Source organism: Melospiza melodia, chromosome 13 (genome assembly GCF_035770615.1).
Source record: "Melospiza melodia melodia isolate bMelMel2 chromosome 13, bMelMel2.pri, whole genome shotgun sequence".
Taxonomy (NCBI): Eukaryota; Metazoa; Chordata; class Aves; order Passeriformes; family Passerellidae; genus Melospiza; species Melospiza melodia.
The window spans coordinates 13,081,516-13,103,068 of record NC_086206.1 but is presented as its reverse complement, the minus strand read 5'-3'; the positions used below and the strand labels follow the sequence as shown (position 1 = coordinate 13,103,068).

Below are 21,553 nucleotides of genomic sequence, written 5' to 3'. Positions count from 1 at the left end.
TCCAGGTTCTTCTTGGCTTATATATAGCCTGAGAAGTGCTTGCAAGGAGCAGCTGATTTGCTGAACTGGTAATTGCTGCTGTAGCCACACCAGTCTCTGGACATAATGTCTTTTTAGGTCTCGGTGCATTAGACTCAAATGAAGGGTAAAGATCATCTCAGGGAACAGTTTGCCTGGGGGTGGGATTTCAAGTGAGTAGATAAGAGCATTTAAACTGTTCTCTGCTGCTGAATGACGGGTATATTTTGTGGGGAAGCCTGGAGTGGTGCTGGGATGAATGCATTGAAATAAAAGGCAAGTCAGGCTCAGAGCTGTCAGCCAAACCCATCTGCAAAGTAAGATGAATGGACCTTTGGATATCTTCTTGTATTAATGTGTATTGTAGGAAAGAAATGCCTCTAAGATTTTGGAGGAGTAGATGTTCATATAACAATCTGATCTCAGTTTTCAGCATTGGGGTTGCAAATAACAGTCCTTACATGACTAGGGAAGGCTAGTTTTCAGGAATAGGCGTCATGCTCTGGTAAATATTAATATCAAAATCAAAGAAATTTGGAATTTCCTGGAGTTGTGACAGTGACTCTGGCCTAAAATATGTCTTCTTTCCTGTGACTCCCTGTCCTTGCTTTGCTGTGTCCCTTTCTGGTGCTGCAGGAGCCCTGCTGATGCCTGTAAGGGTTAACATGACTGATTTAAGAATTTAAAAGCAGATACTTTTTCAGGCATATTAGGCCTCAATGACTTCTCTTAGTTCTGAGAAGGTATAAGTAGAGAGTAAAATGCTGGTAAGCTCCTTCTTTAGAATTTATCCAGTGGTAAATCAGGGCTACAGAATATCCCTTCTGAACTGAAGGGACATCTAAACGAGAAATTTTTCACAAAGCTTTTATACTGATCTCTATGGGTAAAGATACAGAGGCAGTGGTGGGGGGGAAAAGATCCTCAATATTACTTTGTGTAATTTGAACAGCTATTAATTTTTATGGCATTTTCTGTCAGCCTCTCCTAAACAAGGAATAAAACCTTTTACTATTTGCCACAATATAAATATTTTATCTAAAGAGGACTGTGATGAAAGAAAAGGAGACACAGAGATTCATTGCTGAGGAATTTCTGAAGGATGGAAATTCCATCGTAGCTGCGTTTGACCAATTCTCTTTTAAGAAAACTGTTTTAAAAGCCTGGTTATAATCAGTGGTTAGGCAATATGAAATAAAAATATGCATTAGAAAACCATGCTTATGATTGGCATCAGTTTGAAACCATCATTTTACCTTGGGACCTTTGGCTCATAATGGAAATGCTTGAGATTTTGAGAGTCCTGCATTCCATCCAAGCCAAGCAGCATAATTCAATGATTGATTGAATTTTTGGGGTGTAAGAGAAAGGGGAGTATGGCTTTTAACCATAGCCCTGCCATACGTATCTATGTGTGGTGATACAACATCCAGGAGTAATTTAAAAATCCATGAATTAATAAAGCTGTGTGTGGTGAGAAAAGCCTTGCTGCAATAAACCAAGAAAAGCACTGTCAAAGGGAAGGGAGAAAAGAAAACCCCAAGAACTTGTCTCTACTTTGCTAAAAGAGTGCAGTAGTCAGCCAAATGGTCATGTATGCTGTGCATTCCTTTTATTTTTTATTTGTTTTCTTGGTTAGTGTACAGCAAAGAACAGAGGTGATGGGCAGAGCAGTAAACCCACAATGACTGTCTATATTACAGAAATATGGACAATGCTTACAGGAAAGTGACACAGCAGATTTAAAATGTGTGGTAACATTAAAAATGTCTCTGTTTATTCTGGTTCCCACACTTTTGGGAGTTCCAGGCATAAGCTTTTCCCTTGGCATGAATCTGACAGAACACTTAGTGCCTACTGAAGGCTAAGTCAAGTATAGCAGCAGGGCTGGGCCCTGAGGCCTAAGCAGCAGAGTTCACCATCCATCATCCCCTGACAGATGATTTTCTGGCTCTCTATTACATAGGGAGAAACTGTTCACAGAATGCTCACTAAATATGTGTACATTGCTGTGAAGAACCTCCTTCAGAAAACCCTTTTATTCTTATCCTTGACCAAATTATCATTGTTATTAAAAATAATTGAATCATCTTACATAAGGAAAAATTTCAGAGAAGCAAAATTAAATTAAAGTGGTGACAAGAAATCAGAGCTGTACAATTCCCTTTAATCGTGTTTCCTTGGAGCATGTATTGTTGGATATTTTTGTTTAAAAAGCAAATATGCAGAGAGAAACAAGTGAAAGTTCCATGTAAATTTAGCTAAACAAAAGTTCCAGTCTTTTTATGGTCAGGAATATTTTTTAGGGTTTTTTCTAGGGGTGAGATTTAGGGTGGGGTGCGTTGTTTGGGTTTTTTGTGCAACTGTTGAGACTGAGGTGTCCTGGGTGAGGTGAACAAATCTGAATATTGTCACTTGGCCTTGTAACTCTGCCACACTGGTCAGGGAAGGGTGGGTTTACAGTGGTAACTGGGCTTAAATGGATTTTCTGGAAAAGCATGAAAGGGTAAGATATGAAATACTTAATAGTGTTTGAATTTATTTTTGTGGGAACAAATAGGAGTGTAGGCAGAATCTTCTGCTGGACTTCACAGTCCCGGCAGGTGAAACATGGACAGAAGCTGACATTTGTAGATGAGAGAAAAGGGACAAATTTTCAGCTGGAAAACTTCAGTTTCTGTAGTGGTCCGGCCAGAGGTGTGACAATGTTCATCCATACAAACTAATGCAGGAAGAATGGCCTGGGGTCTGAGGGTAATGTCGAGATACAGTGAGTTCTACAAATCTGGTAGAAATATGTGACCCCTCCTGATGGGACGTAACTTCATAAGTAGAGTCACTTTCTGTGTCTCTATTTCCAATGGAAGATATCTTTCCATTGGAAACAGAAATGTAGTTAGTTTTTATCACTTTGCTTTCTTTAGAAACCCTTAGCTGTGTGTGCACGGTGAGAACTTTGCTGTTACTTTTGTCATGGCAAAAAGCTTAAAACTGCTGTCAGTGTGAAGACTTCTTGACAGTGGGCATCACAAAAATGTTTGGATCTGCCCCGTACTACATCTACATTTTAAATTTCTTCACCTCATAGGGCAAAATTACTTTCAAATCTGTTAAGCTTTGTTGAATTTTGATAAAGAAGTCATATAAGAACCCAACACATGTTTATCTTAAGATGATAGTAAGGTTAATAAGATTAATAGTTATTTCCCACTTTTCACTGTCATTGTCAATGTTTTTGCACACTGAAGAAAATTGTCTAAACTTCTTACATCACCTCTATGTGCTTATACATGAAGAGACTAGATAGCCTGAAGAAATTTGTAGAAGTGTGCCATTGACACTATAATAATGGAAGAGATTGTCTGTTATTTACTGTTTATGTCATAGAAAACTCAGATCAGAGTCTGAATACTTGCTTTTTCTCTCAAGGTCATCCAGACCACTAAAAAGTCATGAAGTACAGAAGGAAGTTATAAGAGTTTTTATATGGTCATTGCTAAAGACATAATTTACTTTAGTATCCACATGTTCAGAATCTTTGCCTTTTTCTGCCTTTGGTAAATTAGCAGCAGTGCTTTTTAGGGAGAAGAAAAACTTGCAGATAAAACTTTTTGGCTAAACTATCTGAAAACGGTGTTACTGAATCACTAAACTGAGCAGCATGCTTAATTTTCCATGATTATGGAAGCAAGTGAATTCTATTTCTGTCTTCTGCACTCTCTCCAGTAAGGCTGGGGAGGTTCTTTCTGTTTTCTTACCTTTCCTACATTTCCAAGTAACAGGTAAAGTTCACCAAAGCAGAACCTCCTCATTTGAAGTGATGTTTCCTAACTCTCAGCTAAAGCCAAGTAAATGGAAACAGCAACTGCTAGGCCAGACTGTGCTTTGGCCCCATCCTGGGAGTGTGACATGATAAGTACTCTGATGTTTTTGAACACTGTCAATAGCATCCAGCTGGCTGTTTTGAAATGTGTGGCATTTACAGATGCTTTCCCTCCTTCTTTCATATCTGCTCAACTTTGGTGGACTAAACACGTGTCAGCAAGGCCAAAATGTACAATACAGACCTCGCTGGCTTCCTTGGATGTGTTTGGTTTTTAATAGCATGGTGTGCATTGAACTCACGTTAAGTATTTCTGCTGAGGTTAGAAGGAAGCATGGGGTCTGAATTTGGTTGAACATGATATTCCTCTTTGCAATTTCTTCTTTTTGCCCCTCTGTTTAGCAGCTTGTTATGGGTGTTGCAGTTGATGTGATCCAAAATACCATCATGAATACATGTGCATGAGGTGCCTGCTGTCTGAGTTCTCCAACACAGCAGAGAGTAAGGTGTGTTAGAGACTTGTGGGTGGCCCTAACCTGATCCAAGTCAGCCCAGTTTTAAGCATAGATGGGACAAGACGGCTCCAGAGGTCTCTTCTGGCCCAAGTTATTTTAAGATTCTGTGATCCCGTGTTTGGTTTCCCTGTGTACAGCTAGCAAGGGCTCATAAAAGCAGCCTGGTTTGTCCATAAAAGCACAATGGCCTTGGGGCATGCTGATCCACCCAAGTTACTTCTTGGCAGGAGGGGCCCAACCTCTGGTTCCCGTTTTGCCTGCTTTTATGGCAGTTTCTGCATCTGGTGTGGGGTTGTGCCATAATGCAGAGGTTTACTCTGCTGGGTAGGTACTCATTGCTGCTGTGGTTGAGTAGCTGGCACAGTAAAACAGATGAGTAAATGCTTTGAAGGAGCTTGATGCTTGTGCTCCTTGCCAAGCTTGATGCTTGGCACGTCAAGCAGGCCTTAGTTATAATGCAGGTTTTGCTGCACTGCCTTGTGGCAGCTTGTTTGGAGCTCAGGCCATTCCTGGCAGGGGTGATCCTCAGCACGGGGTCATCCAGAGAGGGAAAACAGAGAGAATGTGCTGAGCTACTGACAGGACCCACATTAGCAAGTTTTGTATTTAGGTGTTCATGTGCTGAGCACACTGAAAGAGTGATTTAGGGACAGCTGTATGGTTCTCTGATGTGTGAACCCAGAGAGGTGTAAAGGAGAGCCCCCAAGACAGTGGTAGAAATATTATGGCTTCAAGCAGACCACTGGTCAGTAGTTAATCCTATCTGAGGAGCTTCCTCTGCTGCGTTCACTGACCTTCTGCAGCTTTAGCTGCTACTGCAACGGCTCTGAAATGCTTTCTGTGAAACTTTAAAAAAAGCCTTTTTATAAAACAGAATTTTTGTGCTGGTTTCCAAATTAAAGGCCTCATGTGCAGGCACAGGCACATATCCTTTCTCAAATGCAGAAAACCCTGACAGCCAAGGCCCAAAAGATGTGAGGAACCCTTTCCAGAAAACACATAGTCAGAAGGAATGTTTTTGGCAGTGGTAGCAAGAGAGGTCTAAAAGAAATTCACTTTGTATTTTGCTGTGCCTTTTGGGGGCTATTAAAAAAAAAAAAAAAACAACCCACAACCAAAAACCAAATCCCCCAAACAAAATGAACACCAAGAAAACCGCTACCATGACAACCCATCCCCAAAACCAACTTTTTAAAATCTGATGACATTCTATGTGTGTAATGAAGCAGGAAAGTCTTGGTAATTCAATGCCTATCTGTGGTCACTGTGATGTAATTTGTCTAATCTCATCTAAAATCTAATGCTTTCAGATTAGTAATTCAAAATGTTGTAGATTTAAACAAATGGGAATAGAGAATTTGGTCAAGAAGGATCAAATTCTTCACTGTGATTGTGAATGAGTAATGATTTGTCTAATTATTACTATATTTAGGGGAAAACCAGCTGTTCAGTGAATTTAATTTTTTACTCTTTTCACCTCTGTCCCTGCAGTGAAGTTATGTTTTCTTTCACTACAAAGATGAAAGTATCATTCACTGAACACTCAACCAGTTTGGTTTAATATTCCTAGGTTTCTGAGAAAAGAGCCAGAAATCAAACCTGGACCCTGTTGCTGCTAATCAAATCATGACAGAAAGGTAAGAAACTCATTTTATTCCTAGAGTCTGGGCTTTGTCCCTTCTGCTTCTCACTGCTGCTCACAGTCGTATCTCCAAAACTTTGTATTTTACCTTTACCTAGACATGCTTTCCTGGAATTTGATTATATATGATTTATCCATAAGGGTTTTTTGTGAAATAAAAAAAGATTCAACCAACTTTTGTGCCCAGCAGAAACTGAAGAATGTCCTCTATGTGAAAGGCACATATCACCCATGTAGTCAGTTCCTGCATGAAAGGCTTCAGGCTGCAAGAGCATTGCTGCAAGATGGGAGGCTCACAGATATCCTCATGCAGCTTTTCTGGGAGCTTTCAGAATGTAGTTTGGTTCAGGGATTAGTGTCTGGTGACAGGTTTTATACCAGGTGTTCCAACACAGCAAGCTGTAGCAGGATAAGAGAAAATGGGCAGGCAATCTGAATCCCAATTTCCCAGCTCTGTCACTTTTTGAGTTGTAATTTTACTCTTTTCTGTATTTTTATCTTTGACTTATTAGCACAGACATTGCCAAGGACACTCCACATCAGCTATTTATGTTCACAAACCTATTTCTATTTGTTCCAGCAATCTCAGCCAAGAACATCCCAGAACTGACATTTTAGAAAACCTTTGTTTATGGGAAGTTTTGCACATTGCATTTTCCAAACACTGAACTGGGGAGTGTTCACTGCAACATCTGAGAATACTTTAGCTCTTCTAATTTTCTCATGATGTCTTACTAATATCCAAAGAGGGAACAACTGTTTGTTTTATAAACCACTCTGCCAGGTTTCTTCAAAAGTTGTTACGGTCCCAAATTTTCTAAGCAGGCATATTTGTCCTAAATACATTTTGCTTTTCTCTTTCCTAGTTAAAATTAGTATTTTCTCTTCATGGTATGTGTCAGGACTGGCTTTTTCAATCATATAAGGTCTGATGTTTGGAACTTTTAAACAAAACAAAAACTTAATTGCAAGTCTTCTGCAAAGGAGTGAATTTTGCCCTACTTCAGTTTGTCTTTAAGTAGATGTAAATTAATCGCCAAACTTAAAATTCAACTTTGTCTTTTAGTTCTGGTTAAAATAAATGCTACTGAATTTTAAAAGTTCAAATGTTCATCAAATTGCATACAGTACTGCCCTTGGGATCATACCTAAAGTATTTGTAGTTAAGCAATGTTAATATACAATTTGCAAAGCAATAACCCAAGTCCCAGGTGAAAAGGAAATGCTATGAAGCTAAAAGGTAAATAATAAATGCTGATGAACAGGGACTCTAGAAAATCACAATTGGAAAAAGTGCTAAATCCCAAGGTTTTACTTGTTTTGCTCTTACTTATTAACTCAGGTACAGGGTTTTGCTGTTCTGCTGGTGCCCTGGAGGAAAGGTCTTTGTCACTTTAGATGAAAAAGTTTTCAAAATGTTACAAACATGTTCTGCCCTGTTCAGCCAGACTTACTAAAATAAAGTGGAATTTCTGGCAAACAATAGAGGGAACAAAGGAGAGGCTGCTGCTGAATTATTGGCAATTGTTAATAATAAATGATTTGCTAGATGCTGAGGAAAATGCCAAATATTCATTTTTAATTCCATAGTTAGTTCATGATACACTGATGCTGATTCCTTGAAATGTATAGGAAAATGGGCAGGCTTTCTGGGGCTTCCATGTTAGAGCAAGTCTTGCAAACTTTGTAATGGCTGGCAAGGACTGCAGTCCAGGAAAACACAGAGTTTCTGAACAGATGAAACTGCCCAGAGACTTAAAATTAGGCACAAGTAAAAGTGCTTTCTGGAACTTTGGTTAGGGGATTTGCTTTGATCAATGAATAAATCTATGAGTCTTAGCAGAGACTCTCCACTGCAGGAATGATGCCAGGGATTTCAATCACAGTGCCTCTGCTGAACTCTGATTGCTACCTGACCTGCCCAGGAAAAGGTGACATGAGCCTGTGTGCTCAGAGAAACCATTGCTCCCATGTTCCAGCAAAGCCAAGACACTGGGATATAGAAATGCTAAATGACTGAGACCTACCCTCAGAGCAATACCATGGCAGGCTGGAAACCACCCTGAAAATTAGAGAAGCAAAAATCTTACAGGGGACTGAGTTCCAACAATGGCTGAGCAATTCAAGTCCAAGGCAGCTATCTAGCTGCCTAAGTAATGTAAAACACTCAGGCTGAATAAAGATAAATGCAGTGACATCATTGGAAAGAAAAATTAGTTGATGAACTAAGTGTGTAAAAAAACAGCAGTAATTAAGGCAAAAGTAGTTGTCTTTAAATGCTGAGTGCTGTGTGTATTCCTCACAGAGAAAATCTAAATGTTCATGGTAAGGTAGTGGACAGATGTAAATTTATGTACAGCAGGAATTTTTCAAAACTACTTTTTAATAATAAAAGTAGCTTAGATAATGCAGTACCCATGTGCAATTGAAAGAGTAAAATTTTCATTACTGCATCCCAATTCCTATTCTTCACTATTAATTGGAAATACTTATAGACTTTGCACTAAGGGCATGGTAGCCTCACAGGCTAAATTTGAGCTTAGGAGGTAAAGATGTCTCCTACCAAAATCATGTCACTGTGTGATCTCACAAAATTTTACCAGAGAACCAGAATCTCCTCTGTACCTTCATGAGTTTTTACTATTGAGGTGAGAAGTAGATGGGATATTTTGGGATTAAGAAGTACACAGCACCCTGTACCCCTGTTCTACTGCTCCAACAGGGCAGGGGATGGATGGAGTCAGAGAATTGTGGCTGTGATGGAAAGCACAGAATTTGGTGTGGTTTGCTTCCTTCAATCCAAAAGATGGAATTTTGAGAAGGAGAACTTCCCTTGCTGATGTCTACAAAATACTGCCCTTGTGTTGGTGCCTTGAGAGGCTACCTGGAACAGAGGCTAGACAGTGTTAAAGGAATAAAGTATTTATTAAAAAAGTCCTTCACAGGATACATCTTGGGCAGTGCAAGAGCCTGGCTGAGGCTACACCCAAGATGGACAACAGGTCACAGGTTTTCACACTGTTGTTAGTTTTGGTCCATTTACATATTAGGGTTAATTTTCCAATTGCAGCTTCAGGTTTTGAAGTCCTATCCCCCCAGATTGCTCTCCCCAGTTTGCTGTTTTTACACTTTTTTGGGCCTGAAGCTATAATGGTGTCCTTAGTTCTCAGGGTGGAAAAGGATTGTTTTGTCTGACTAGACTGTGAGGAGAACTTGCTAACACTTCATATGACGTTCAGAGTTATATATTAATGTGGTATAAAATCTGGAAAATATGAAAGCTAAAACTTAAGGCATCAATGTTCTTCTGGGTTAGTGCACTGATTAGCAAGTCTTTTTTGTATGTTGAGCTCAGGTGTTTGTGGATATGCTGGGTCTTACTCTCTAGTGTCTAAATACAATTTTTTCCTGTTTATTCTGCAAATGTTTATATGTAGGAATAGTCCCATCAAGTAATGTGAGTATCTATGAACATTGAGGGAGAAGGCCTATGTTATTAACCCGCTCTTTGAGCTGACACTGAAAAAAACCATCTCAGGAGGTGGCTCCTATCATTCCTGAGGCAAATTCAGTTGCTTGCTGAACCACAGCATTGCCTCTGTGCTGAAAAGAATTACCTTGGTATAGCCAAAGGTTCAGTATTTGGCTTTCTAGGCACAATAACTTCATTAATAATAAAAAGTTGTGTGGGCTGAGTATAATAGAACATGACAAAAAACCAGAAATATGCACACACCAGAAATAAAACAATGCCATTATTGAATAATAAAAGTCTCCTCAAAAATATTTATACCTTATTGGCATCTCCAAGTCAAGAAAAGAAAACCAGTTTTAAGACTGAACTAAAATTCCCTTTCCAGCCATAATATATCCTTGGAGAGAAGAACTAACTCCATGTGTAAAGTAGGGAACATGCTACAGGGCTGGCCAAACCAGCCTCCAGTGGATAGTTACTCTATGGTTATAAAATGATATTGTTCTTTGTATTAGTTTTAAATTACTTGTACATATGTCCATTGTTGTCAGCTTAGAAAGTGCAATTGTGAAACTTTGGTTCCAAGTGCTTAAAGATTTTGTCATATGAAAAGAACTGAGAGCAGCCCAGTTTTTTCAGCACTTGCATCAAGCCCTGGATGGCTTAGAAAAAGGCTTTTCTGAGCATTTGTCACAGAGAAGCAGTAGGAAAATGTTTTAAAACTATTTAACTCTTGCTGTTCTGAGTATTGTTTGGGAAAAAGCTTTCTGTCTGCTTATAATGAACTGACCTGTATGTTGTTTCTAGTGCAGATGTTAAAATTAGGGAGCTAATCAGCCACTGACTTAAATAAGCAACTAGAGTCTCCTTTCAGCAAATAATTTAAGTATTTAAATTTGTGTAAGGATGAGATAAACACGGTAACTGTGAGTTGTTTGAAACTGGCTGTTTTGTCTAGTAAGGAGTTCTGTGTTAATCCAGAATCTGATTGAGCAATAAGCCATATTAATAGTAAGGTTTTTGGAGAGATGGGAGGCCAATAGAGTTTGTGGCCCAGGTGACTTATTTTTGCATTTGTTTGCAGTTCTGCCCCAGCAATTTTTTTTTTTTTTCTGCTCTGAAAATCTATCATTGTACTGGCTTTTCATCAGGGAAACAAAACATTCCCTTCAGGAGAAAACTCAGAGATTTGTGGGCGACCTTGAGTTTTAGATTTGGTGGAATTAATTTTCATTTCATGTTTGAAGAGCAAAATCCTGTCCCACTCACCTCCATCTCTCTGAATTTGTCTGGATCAGGCTTAGACCACAAACACTGTAGTGCCAAAGGGCCATAGAGGACAGATTATCTGAGAACTGCTTAGGGCTCTGTGAATTGCCAGGCTTCAGATCCAGGTAAAATTTGGATCATCAGAGACAAAAGTTTAGTTTGCAGCATCTCTTCTTCTCCTGTGGAAGTCTCCACAGCACTGGAGCTTGGCAGAGCAGTGGTGAAGCCCAGCTAGCCTGGGAGCAGGGAATGGAATGAGCCCTACCTTGCCATTGACTGGGGGGATTTGCATTAAAAACAAAGGTCTGTGCTGATGTAGTTCAGAGGAGCTCTAGTGTTGGCTGTACATGTTGTGTTTCATCCCATGTTTTAAATACTTGGTACTAGAGCTATGAAATTGTGAGCAAAGTCCCTTGGGAACCAGCCTTGTCCTCAAGTTTGTGAACTTAGATAAAGTTAAAAGGCAAAACTAGTCAAAAATAACACTGATCATCATACAATAACAGTTAGTGGGAGAGAAAAAGGTGTGGTGACTAAAAATTTCAATTTTAAATTTGGAATGCTAGGTCGCCTTCTTGAGCTGTTTAAGTGGGGAAAAGGCTCTTGAGATTTTTAAACACATGCTGCTGATTCTCTAGATTTGTAATAGTGGCACACAGTAATTGTGCACAATTAGTTGGCTATATTAGAAAATTTGTACATATAGAAATGGGTACTGACAGCATAGCCAACTCCGCTTTTGTAAGAAATGAGGACACGTTTACACACAATGTCAAACAATGAGAGAAAACACCTCCAAAAAAATGAATTTCAAACCTTATAAATGGCTCAGGCATCAGAGAACAAGTATTGCTTCCAGACTTGTCATGATGAGCCCTATTTCAATTCCAAATAGCAAATAGCTGTGCACTGTAATCAGTCTTTGGCCAGCATTGTCTTTTCATCCCTGTGCCTGCAGCCCTTGGTGCTCCAGCCTGCAGGGCTGGCTGAGAGGCTGAGACACATTTTGTGCACCACGTGATGGGTAATAACACAGGAGGCCTCTATCTCTCTAAACTAAACCCAATTCTTTATTAACAGTGCAAAGGTTCTTCATCTGTGGATTGTGCTCAAGCCACGTGCATGCAGAGCAGCTTTACTGGTGTCCAAACTTCAAAAAATGAAAATCGTGTTCTTTCACTCAAAGTCTGGGGGGAATGGTGCTGCAGAAACTTTTTATGAGTATTAGAAAAGAATGCACATGCTAGAACAAACAACTAGTAAATAAATTATTTTTAAAAATTAGTCATGTGTGTATACATAGACACACATATTTTTATATACACACATAGATCTGGTTGTAGTGAACTCCTTCTGGAGGAAGGTATAATTTCTTCTATTTCGATTTCTTGCATTTTATTCCTGAGAGTCTTTTACTGTCACTGTTAGAGATGTATTGCTGAGCAAGATCAGTAACTGATCTGGCACTTCCAAGTCATCTATTTACCTGTGTTGCTCAGAGACTGAGGATTTGAGGGAATGGGAAATGCTGGCTGCTTGGTGTGTGTGTGTTCTCCATTGAAGCTAGGAACAGTTTAGCAACTTGACTCTGCTTTGCTTTGTAATTTATTGACATGGGTTCCTACCATCACAGTGCTCTTTAAAAAGACTTTTTGGTTTAACAAAATTGCTTTGACATTTCAGATTAAGAGAAGTGTTTATCTTGCTTAAAAGTGCTGACATTTTTTGCAATTATATTGTCTTTATTAAGACACAGACAGTAATTTGTAATATCACTTTTATCTACCAAGAAAAACCCCAAAAACAACTGATTATAAAAGTGGAATAGTTGGAAATGTAAAGGCAAAACAATGAATTTAGAGATGCAGTATCAACTGCTAAGATTTAGATGACATTATTCACTTAGGGAATAAAAATAAATATTTGAAAAGTTTATTAAAAAACCTAAAGCCTCATCATTTTGCTGCTTCTTTTGGTATGTTTGCTAAGGGACACAACTGTATGTGAGGAAAGAAAATTATTACTGATTTCAGATTCTATCAAATAATCTCTTGGTTGATTTCAAATTTATTCCAAACCCTGAAGTTTCAAACTTGTTATGTAATTATATGCAAATGCAGGGGTAAATCTACCAAGTCTTACTTTCTGGCATTGTTCTTATTTGGACTTTGGGTGTTGGGGTGTGTATTCACAGCAGCAATAATTGAGGGCCATAGTACTACTTAAGAGTGAATGCTGAGTTGATAAATTCTTTTTTTTTTTTTTTTTTTGAGGTTGCTGTTTTCATGACTAAATGTGGATCTTTTCACATGGAAACAATTGTGTGCAGAAAATTGCTGGAGTAATTTTGGAGGCCGTTTTTAATTTAAGAATTTGCCTGTGCACAGTGCGCCCTTGTTTCTGCCCAGAAACATATTTTAAGAGTCAAGTAATATAAATTCCTTAAAAATGGAAGTTTGGGGGGAAATACTGATAACAATCTTAGCTACTTGATTGACAAGAAACCCAGCATGGCCTGGCACTGTGAGCTGGCAACCTAGAGAGCTCATCTGTACCCTGGGTTGCATTCCCAGCAGATCGAGGGAGTGAATTCTGCTCCTCTGCTCTGCTCTGCTCTTGTGAGATCCCACCTGCAGCGCTGCCTCCAGCTCTGGGACTCCCAGCATAACAGACATGGGTTTGCTGGAACCAGTCCAGAGGAGGCCACAAAGATGGTCAGAGCACTGGAGCTCTGCTGCAGAGACAGGCTAAGAGAGGAAAAGGTTCCTGGGTGACCCTGGAGTAACCTTCAATACCTAAAGGGGCTCCATGAGACCTTTGGACAAGGTCATGGAGCGATGGGACAAGGGAGAACAGCTCCACACTGACAGGGGGCAGGTCTAGCTTGGATGTCAGGAAGAGATTTGTCACTGTGAGGGTGGGGAGGCATTGGGAAAGGTTGCCCAGAAAAGCTGTGGATGCTCCATCCTGGAAATGTTCAGGGTTGGATGGGGCTCTGCAGCTCAGCCTAGTTGAAGGCATCCTGACCTGTGGAAGAGGAGATGGAACTTCATGGTCTTTAAGGTGCTCCAAACCAAACCATTCTATCTTTCTATAGCAATTTTACTAACACCTCCTCCATATATTTACCTGACTTTTCATTTATTTTGTCTCTTCCCCAGCTGCAACTGGCTTTTTTTTAAAATAATTTTACTATCAACTGTTTACACACTGACAAGAAATTTCTCTGCTGTTTCCTTTTTGTAGCAGGTTTTCATGAGAATTAAAACTCAAGATTAGTTACATCGATGAGGGAATATTTGAATTATTTAGTCAAAATTGATGCAGTTACTTTCCAATTTCAGGACTTTTTTAATTTAAATTTTTTTCTTTCACTTTTAATGCCCTTTTTTTTTTATTTAAATGGTGTTTCTGCCACATTCATCAATTTTTATGCTACCATGTAAATAGTTTCCAAGTTGTTTTTTTTGTGGTGATTTAGACAATTTGTCTATTGGCAAAATTGTAATACTAGAATATGATAACTTTCTGCTGCATGCCATAAAGTTTTCAGGTAATAACACTTTTTTCTCAAAGATGCTGTAGCATTCCAGAAAACAATTTAAAGAGATACTTTACTACCATTGACTATGGCATTTCAGGAGTTTTTCAGTGAATTTGAGCTCCTAATTAAGCATGGCAAGCAGCTTAGTATTTTTAGAGTTATTCAATCTTAAAGCAGAAATTAACTAAGTTATAATACTGATCATGATTTTAAATATGTATTTCCTTCTTGGTTGCACAACTGATTCTTAGTGCTCATTCCTTACTGACTGCGTGGTTAACCTTAATGTATGCACAGGCAAATTCAATTTTGCTGTAGTAATTAAAATGCATTTTGAGGGGGAAAAATGCAGCAGCATGAATAGCAACTTCTGGTATTGTATATAGAATGCATTATTGCAAAGAAGACATCACCGATGTAGGAAGGCCCATTAGGAATATATCTATTTTTTCATTATTTCTGTAAATTTCTTTAATTGCACTTTTTTTTTTAAATGGAAGAAGAATCAAAGGACAAAACTATGTTAGGAAGTTTAGGTGATGCAGTGTGAAATCAGAAGTGAAGGAAAAGTAAATTGATTTATGATTTAAGGAAATGTTCAGAAATCACACAGCCTATAAAACTCATTACAAGATTTTTCATAAAGTGAGTCTTAGAATAGAAACAGACTCAGATATTAAGTAAGTCAGTAAAAAGAGCTCAGAAATAGTGACCATACCAAGGTTGTATAGGTACATTTATTCAAAAGGCAATGTATTACTGCCAGAACCCAACCAATGCTGTATTACAATTGTGGATTTTTACTTGATGAAAAAGGGCTCCATGATCCTGGCTTAGGCATTTGTAAAGGAGGACTGACTTCACAGCAACTTATGAAATACCCATCCAGCCAGAAGCAGGTGTATGTAAAAAGAGATAAGGTTGCAAAATATTACCTGGAGTTTAGAAGCCAAATAAGACTATCTGTCTAGAAAAGGCAGTTTTTAACTGGTGAGGTGTGTAAAAATATTTTCCTCATATGCAAGCCTTTCCACAGATGCATAATGCGTGGGCTTTTCCACCTCTCTCAAACAGCCAGCCCCCCTTAGAGACTCGGCAGGCAGCCACCTACCTGACCTACAGGAGCCATTTCTCATCTGGGGACTGCAAATTTGCTGGGGTAGGATCTACTGGCACTGGGAGAATGGCACTCCCATGGCTCAAATGAAATGCAGGCGGAGTTCATGGGAAGAAGGAAGGGTAGTGTGGGTGTCCTCCCTCCTGTCACGGTTCAGGCAGTGGCAGGAGCATTCCCAGGTCACAGCCAATTGTTCCTATGTGCTTACTGATTACTTGACAATGACCCTTAGAGGCAAGTTACTCTGGTAATAACTACTGCCCTGGTTGAAGGTGTTCTTTCTTCCACCACTGTTCTTCAGGGTTTAGAAATAAGTCTTATGCTGGATTCAAAATCAATAGAATGAGTCATTTTATGGTTATTTGTGCCTTCATAAAGCTATGGGTAGAGAACTCATTAAGAATCATTTACATTTACATGGCCTTGTCTCTCCTTGACCTGGAAGCTCTATAGAGCAAGATGATTGAAGTCCTTGCAAGATGACTTGTACCCTTCATCCAGTGGTAACTCTTCAGAAAACAGTCTGTGTAAGAAAAAGACACACTGCATAAAAATATGTGTGATTAATCAGTACATATTTGTTCATGTTTCAACATTCTCTGCCTTTCTGGGAATAGACTAGCAATGAATAATTTTTAACATCAGAGGATGCAATCAATGAGGGTTTTGACTGACTAAGGATTTCAAGGTTTTTCCTATGAAAAAGCCAGTTGACATTCATTAGGGCTTAAAAAAAATTCAATAGAACATTTTTTACTTGAGAACCAAAAAGTTAAGCTGAAAGATGTTTCATAGAAACATGCCGATGCTGCTGAAATCTTTATTTACATTAAAAAGTCAAAATGAATTGTCAGCTTTTTAATTTTGCTTCAAGAATATTGAATACATCATTCTATATTTACTGATGTATATTTAATGCATATACAATATAAAATATACTTTCTATTTTAATATTGTTAACATTTTTTCCTTAATTTCACATTCAGAGGAAAGTGCATAATTGTAGTAAGTCTGGGGGTTTTTTTGACACAGGAGATTCTTTGTGTTTATTTAGATACAAGAAAAGGAAGGAAAACGCTGAATTTCCCAAAGGATTCAAATTCTAGCTTTTATAATTTCTATGGCTATGGCAGCTGTATGAAAAGCTTCCTTTTACACTAAATAAATACATTACAAGGTACTATCTTAATTTTATGAGAAATTAAAATAGCAACATGGTGATTTTTTTTCCCCTCTTTATTTTGCAACTGACATCAACACTAACATAGTCTTGGTGGTAACATGAAGCTGTGGTTTTATGAGCTGTAGAGTTCTTTCTGAATACTGAGCCAAAGGTGTGAAGAAGCAGGTTTGTTCAGACCCCTGTTGCTGTACAAAGCTTATTCAAAGAGCAAGTTTTAACTTTTTTAATATCTATTGTTTTCCCAGAGTAGGCTCTCTAGACAAGGACTCTCCAACCCATTCCCTTTCATTTAGGATTTAGGAGAGTCAGTTAAGCCTCTGTGTAGAGCTGTGCACAGAACTTCCAAACAGGAAAGGGAGCCTATATCCTGCTGCTGTTGCACATAAGAAATCATTACTCCTATGCGCTCATCTTCCTGCTCCATTTGTATGCATCATCCACCAATTCTCTTTCCATCTCCTCTTTTCTCTCACATCTCCATATGCTTCTCAGTTAAAAAGGCTTCTTGGGTAATCTATGAAATGTGTCCACTGCTCTTTCCTTCAAAGAAATTCCTCAAAACCCAACCATATTTCAATTAGAGTGATTCCATACTTCTATGGCTGTGTACTGTGAGTTATACAGAGAATTGTTTCAAGTGATGGTGCAGCAGTGAAAAAGGCAGTGCAACCTTAAGATGCACTGGGAGTGGAATTTTGAGAGGAAGTGCTGGTGCTATTACAGGGGCTGTGGTGCAACCTCAGAAATATTGTGTAGTGTTGGTCACCCATGGACAAGAATGTTCAGTAAAACTGGAACAGATGGAGAGAAGGGTCATGAGGATCATTAAGGCAGTGGAAAAGTCTGTTTTATGAGAAGAAGCAAAAGGATTTTATGTGTTCTAACATGGCAAAATAAAAGCTGAGTGCTTATACTTTCTGTCCAGGATATAATGGTTGGAGACAAACAGGAAAGTACCTAAACTAACTGACAACATAGAAGAAAACAATAGTTCTTGAATAGATTTAATTTTTTTTTCCTCTTTGAGTCCAGCCAGAGCCTTAATGAAAACACAGGGGAAGAAAAGTTCTGTATGCTTTCATGGAAGCTATGTGAAATACTGGGAAAACAGAACATGCACCCTAGGACATCCTTTCCTGAAATCCTGCAGCATTCTAATTTTTCTCCATTCATAGTTTAAGTAATTTACTTTATATGTCACACATCTGCTGTAAAACATTTAGCCTCATGCTCAGACATTCCTGGTCTTACACATACTTCCTGTGTGTTATTAAGTTGGTCACTTTGTCCTTCTGTTTTCCATGTGAACAATCTGTATATTAGTATTCCTTCCCTCAAAGGGATGCTGCAAGGATAAATATAGTAATGACTGTATTGGCAGAGGCAAGTAAATATTTTATCACAGGCAAGGAATCTCTGCCTTCATACAATTTCTCTGTTAAATGGCATTATTTCTATCAGAAAGCCTATAAAAAACACAACAAGAATGATGAAATGTTTGGTTAGTTTCCTCAAAGCTATTTGTATATCTGCATTTCCCAGGTTTTCTGTTTTGGTTTGGGGTTTTTTTGTTTGGTTTTTTTTTCCTTTTTTTTTTTTTTTTTTTTTAATATAGAATGTAAAATTATACAGAGCTTGTTCTGAGCTCCCCCAGTTTAAGACTAATATGGGCATAGTGGTCTGAGTTCAGCAAAGAGCCACAGGGGTGATTAAGTAGTGGCATTTTTAGGAAGGGTGGCAGAGCTGGCTCAGCCTGGAGAAGAGAGAGCTCAGGGGAACCTTCTCAATGCACTCAAGTATCTAAGGGGTGGTAAAGAAGATGGAGACAGGCTCTTGGTCAGTGCTTCTAGGTGACAGAACAAGAGGCTGTGGGAACAAATTTAAATAGAATAAATTTTATTTACACTAAAGGAAACCCAAACCAAAACAGTTTTACACCCTAAGGCTGATTTGTAAATAGGAACAGATTCCCTACAGAGGTTTGTGTAGTCTCCATCCTTGGAGACACTGAAAGCTCAGCTGGACCTGGTCCTGAGAACCCTGCTCCAGCTGTCTCTGCTTGAAAAGGGTTGGGACCAGATGTTCTCCAGAGGACTGTTCCTACCTCATCTGTTCTCTCTGATCCTTCTTCTCAAAATGAGTGGAAGAAAGGAAAAACTTCCTTTTGTAAAATTTCTGGAGCACGTGAATCTTTGTACATTTCATTTATGCTATTAAACTAAATGAAGCAGGATGGATAACTTGGACTTTTTGCTATTGACTTCTGGGCAGTCAGGATTTTGGTGTTAAGTGGAGAACCACTGTTGATGTCAAAGCTGCTGTTTTCATTCTGGGTCAGTATCAGTTTACTTATTCAAAGGAAGGGCTTAAATCTGTTTACTATAGAATTGTACAATGAAATTTAGTTTTATGATTTGTAAAACAGAAAGGTAAATTCTGTGACAGGGATCTGGCATGAAGAAAACAACTTGGGCTTTCCCATCAATGTTATAAAATAAGTGTAATCCCACTCTGTGAACAGTGGAGGGTTGAAGTTTGTCTGAATCTTGTGACAATCCAGAACTCCAAAGCTGCAGACATTTTCCTAATCCAGATTTCTTCCTGATTAAGTTGCTTCCTAAAGAGAAAGCCTTACCATGCTAAAGGAATGCTGTAAATATACCTCTTTATTCTAGTAAAGTAATTCTTCCTAAAGTAATAGAAACAAAGAAAGCAAAGAGGGACAGTGGTTCCTTGAGGAAGACTTTTATCCTGGCTTGTGAAGGAAATATTCCCCTGCATCCCTGCATCTGAGAGATGAAAAATGCTGAGATGTGCTGGCATAGTTCTAGTTCCAGGTTATGATTCCAAAGATGTTTTCTTGTACATCTTGTTAAGGTAAGATACACTTTTTATTTTTTAAATATCAGCTGAGTTATCTAAAAAAGAAAAACAGCAAGATCTGTCCCAAAGGGACTCTTGGACAGACGTTTTTGTTCCATGATGAGAGACAGAGTCAGAACTGTCTAAATAATAAAAACTAGATCCTAAAGTGGATTTTTTTGGAGGGATATTCAAATTTGATTTATTACTCATTGTAGGGTCTGTTTATCTCTCGTTGTGAATTTTCATGTGGCCACTAGTATACATCGAAATGTTGTGAAAGTTTAATAAAAGTTTGAATGTGAAGTGCATTACATTATTAATTGTTCTATTCTACTTCTGTTTAAAATGTATCAATAATGTGCTATCTATTCAGACAGCTGAAAGTATTCAGTAGCTAATCAAATGCCATTAAAGGCAGAATGTGAAAATGGAATATAAAACAATTCATTCCAGGAATACATTTTAGTTTAATTTTAGTTGCTCAGATAATAACTGTAAATTCTGAACACATTTATAGAAATTTAAATGTGATTGTGAGATGCTTGCAAGAGATGGCAATCAGTTTGGATTTGACCCCTTAGAAAGTATTATGTGGCTAACTCTTGTTAGCCTGCATTAGTGAGTCAGAGCTCTCACAAAATAAAAGGAAAGAAAAAGTCACATGCACTGTCCTTGTCAGACTGCAGCGCCAGCTGCAAGAGGATTTCACTTTCACTTGTTGGCCCTTATGAAATGTCATGGTGCAGTCAGTCACTATGAAAAGACAAATGTTTGTAAGGTAATATTTGGTTGTATGTGGTGTTTAACTGGACAATAGCTCCAAAATGCTGTGTCATTTGGTCTGCCAATACACTGCTAAGAGTGAGGGCACTTCTCTCTTTAGAACATAGATTCATAACTTGTGTGACAGTCAAAGAGCCTTTCTGTGACCTCATTTGCATTCATGCCTTCAGCAGTGATTTAACTGCCATGGTTAACTAGTCTGAGACATGCTCCTGCACCTCCAGTGCATTCTAAACTTGCAGTAGTAAAAGTGATAATGCTTTGACCATCAAAATACAGAGCATGAATCCTCTTTTCATGCCTGCTCATGCTGCTGCCATGCTGTAGAAAGTTAGCAGCTAAAATATCAAGGTTGCTTCTCAGACTGTGCCAGTGCACTGAGTTATGGAAAAGATGGGTGGAGAGATCAATGGAGTTGTAGGTGTATATGTTATATAATTTGTGAAGGATTTTGTAAGGTGGATGTTTCCCATAGAGGAAAATGTGGTTTCCATCCTCTCTGAGCTTGCGAGGGTCTCTGCAGATGCCCATGCTTTCTTCTCTTTGCATATTCTTATTTTTTATTTTGGGAAGGAACTACTTAAAAGAACAACAGACCCAACTAAGGAGGTGCATGGACAATGTGATGGCAGTGAATGCAAAGTAATGTATATTGGAAGGGAAAAATATTGTGTCAGTGTCCTTTGCACTCTATTACATTAACTGTGTCAACTGAGGCAAAGAAATCCTCTGTCACAATAGACACCTCAGTGTCAACTTCTCCTCAACGTGAACCTGCAGATGAAAAATTGAAGAGTGTGGTGAAGTTGCAAGATGAATAGGTGACAAATAACATGGCACTGCCCTGGGCAGGCCTGTCTGAATCACTCAGTGCGGCTGCTGCCTCGCTGGCTCTCAAATTACCTGACTGAAAGGGATGTTGGAAAAGTTTGGAAAATCAGACATTGAGGATGGACTGTGGCCAGGTGGGAAAGGTTAGCTGGTGTGCCTTGGTAAGAAGGGGTGACCACTTAACCAGCCAGAAAGGCTGCAGCTCTTCCATTTGTGTGCAGGATCAGGGTTGCTTTAAAAGCAACCAAATGGTTTTAAAGGTCATGCTCTAAAGTTTTACATCCCTTGGATTCACCACTCTTAGTTTTAAGAGTCAGCTTTATTATTTTAATTAGTTTACAGGGACACAATATATGTGACTGCATAGATTTGTCTAGCAGGGTTGCTTTTTTCTCCCCATAAGCTTGCTCTTCTGGAATGTTGAACGCACAGAAAAAAAGTTTATTGGAAATTATTGTATTTGAAAAGGGCCTTAGCTATTCCCCAGA

General features: G+C 38.7%; 1 long non-coding RNA gene across 2 annotated transcripts in view; it reads left to right on the top strand.

The window, feature by feature from the left end:
* LOC134424211 (uncharacterized) overlaps nt 1–21,553 on the top strand; it is a 317,859-nt gene that overhangs the window by 56,852 nt on the left and 239,454 nt on the right. The window contains exon 3 of one of the 2 annotated variants that reach the window (XR_010029374.1): nt 5,927–5,993. This is a non-coding gene — a long non-coding RNA (uncharacterized LOC134424211). Of the gene's footprint in view, nt 1–5,855; nt 5,994–21,553 lie in introns of those variants that run through there. The other variant, XR_010029373.1, reaches the window with a different exon arrangement.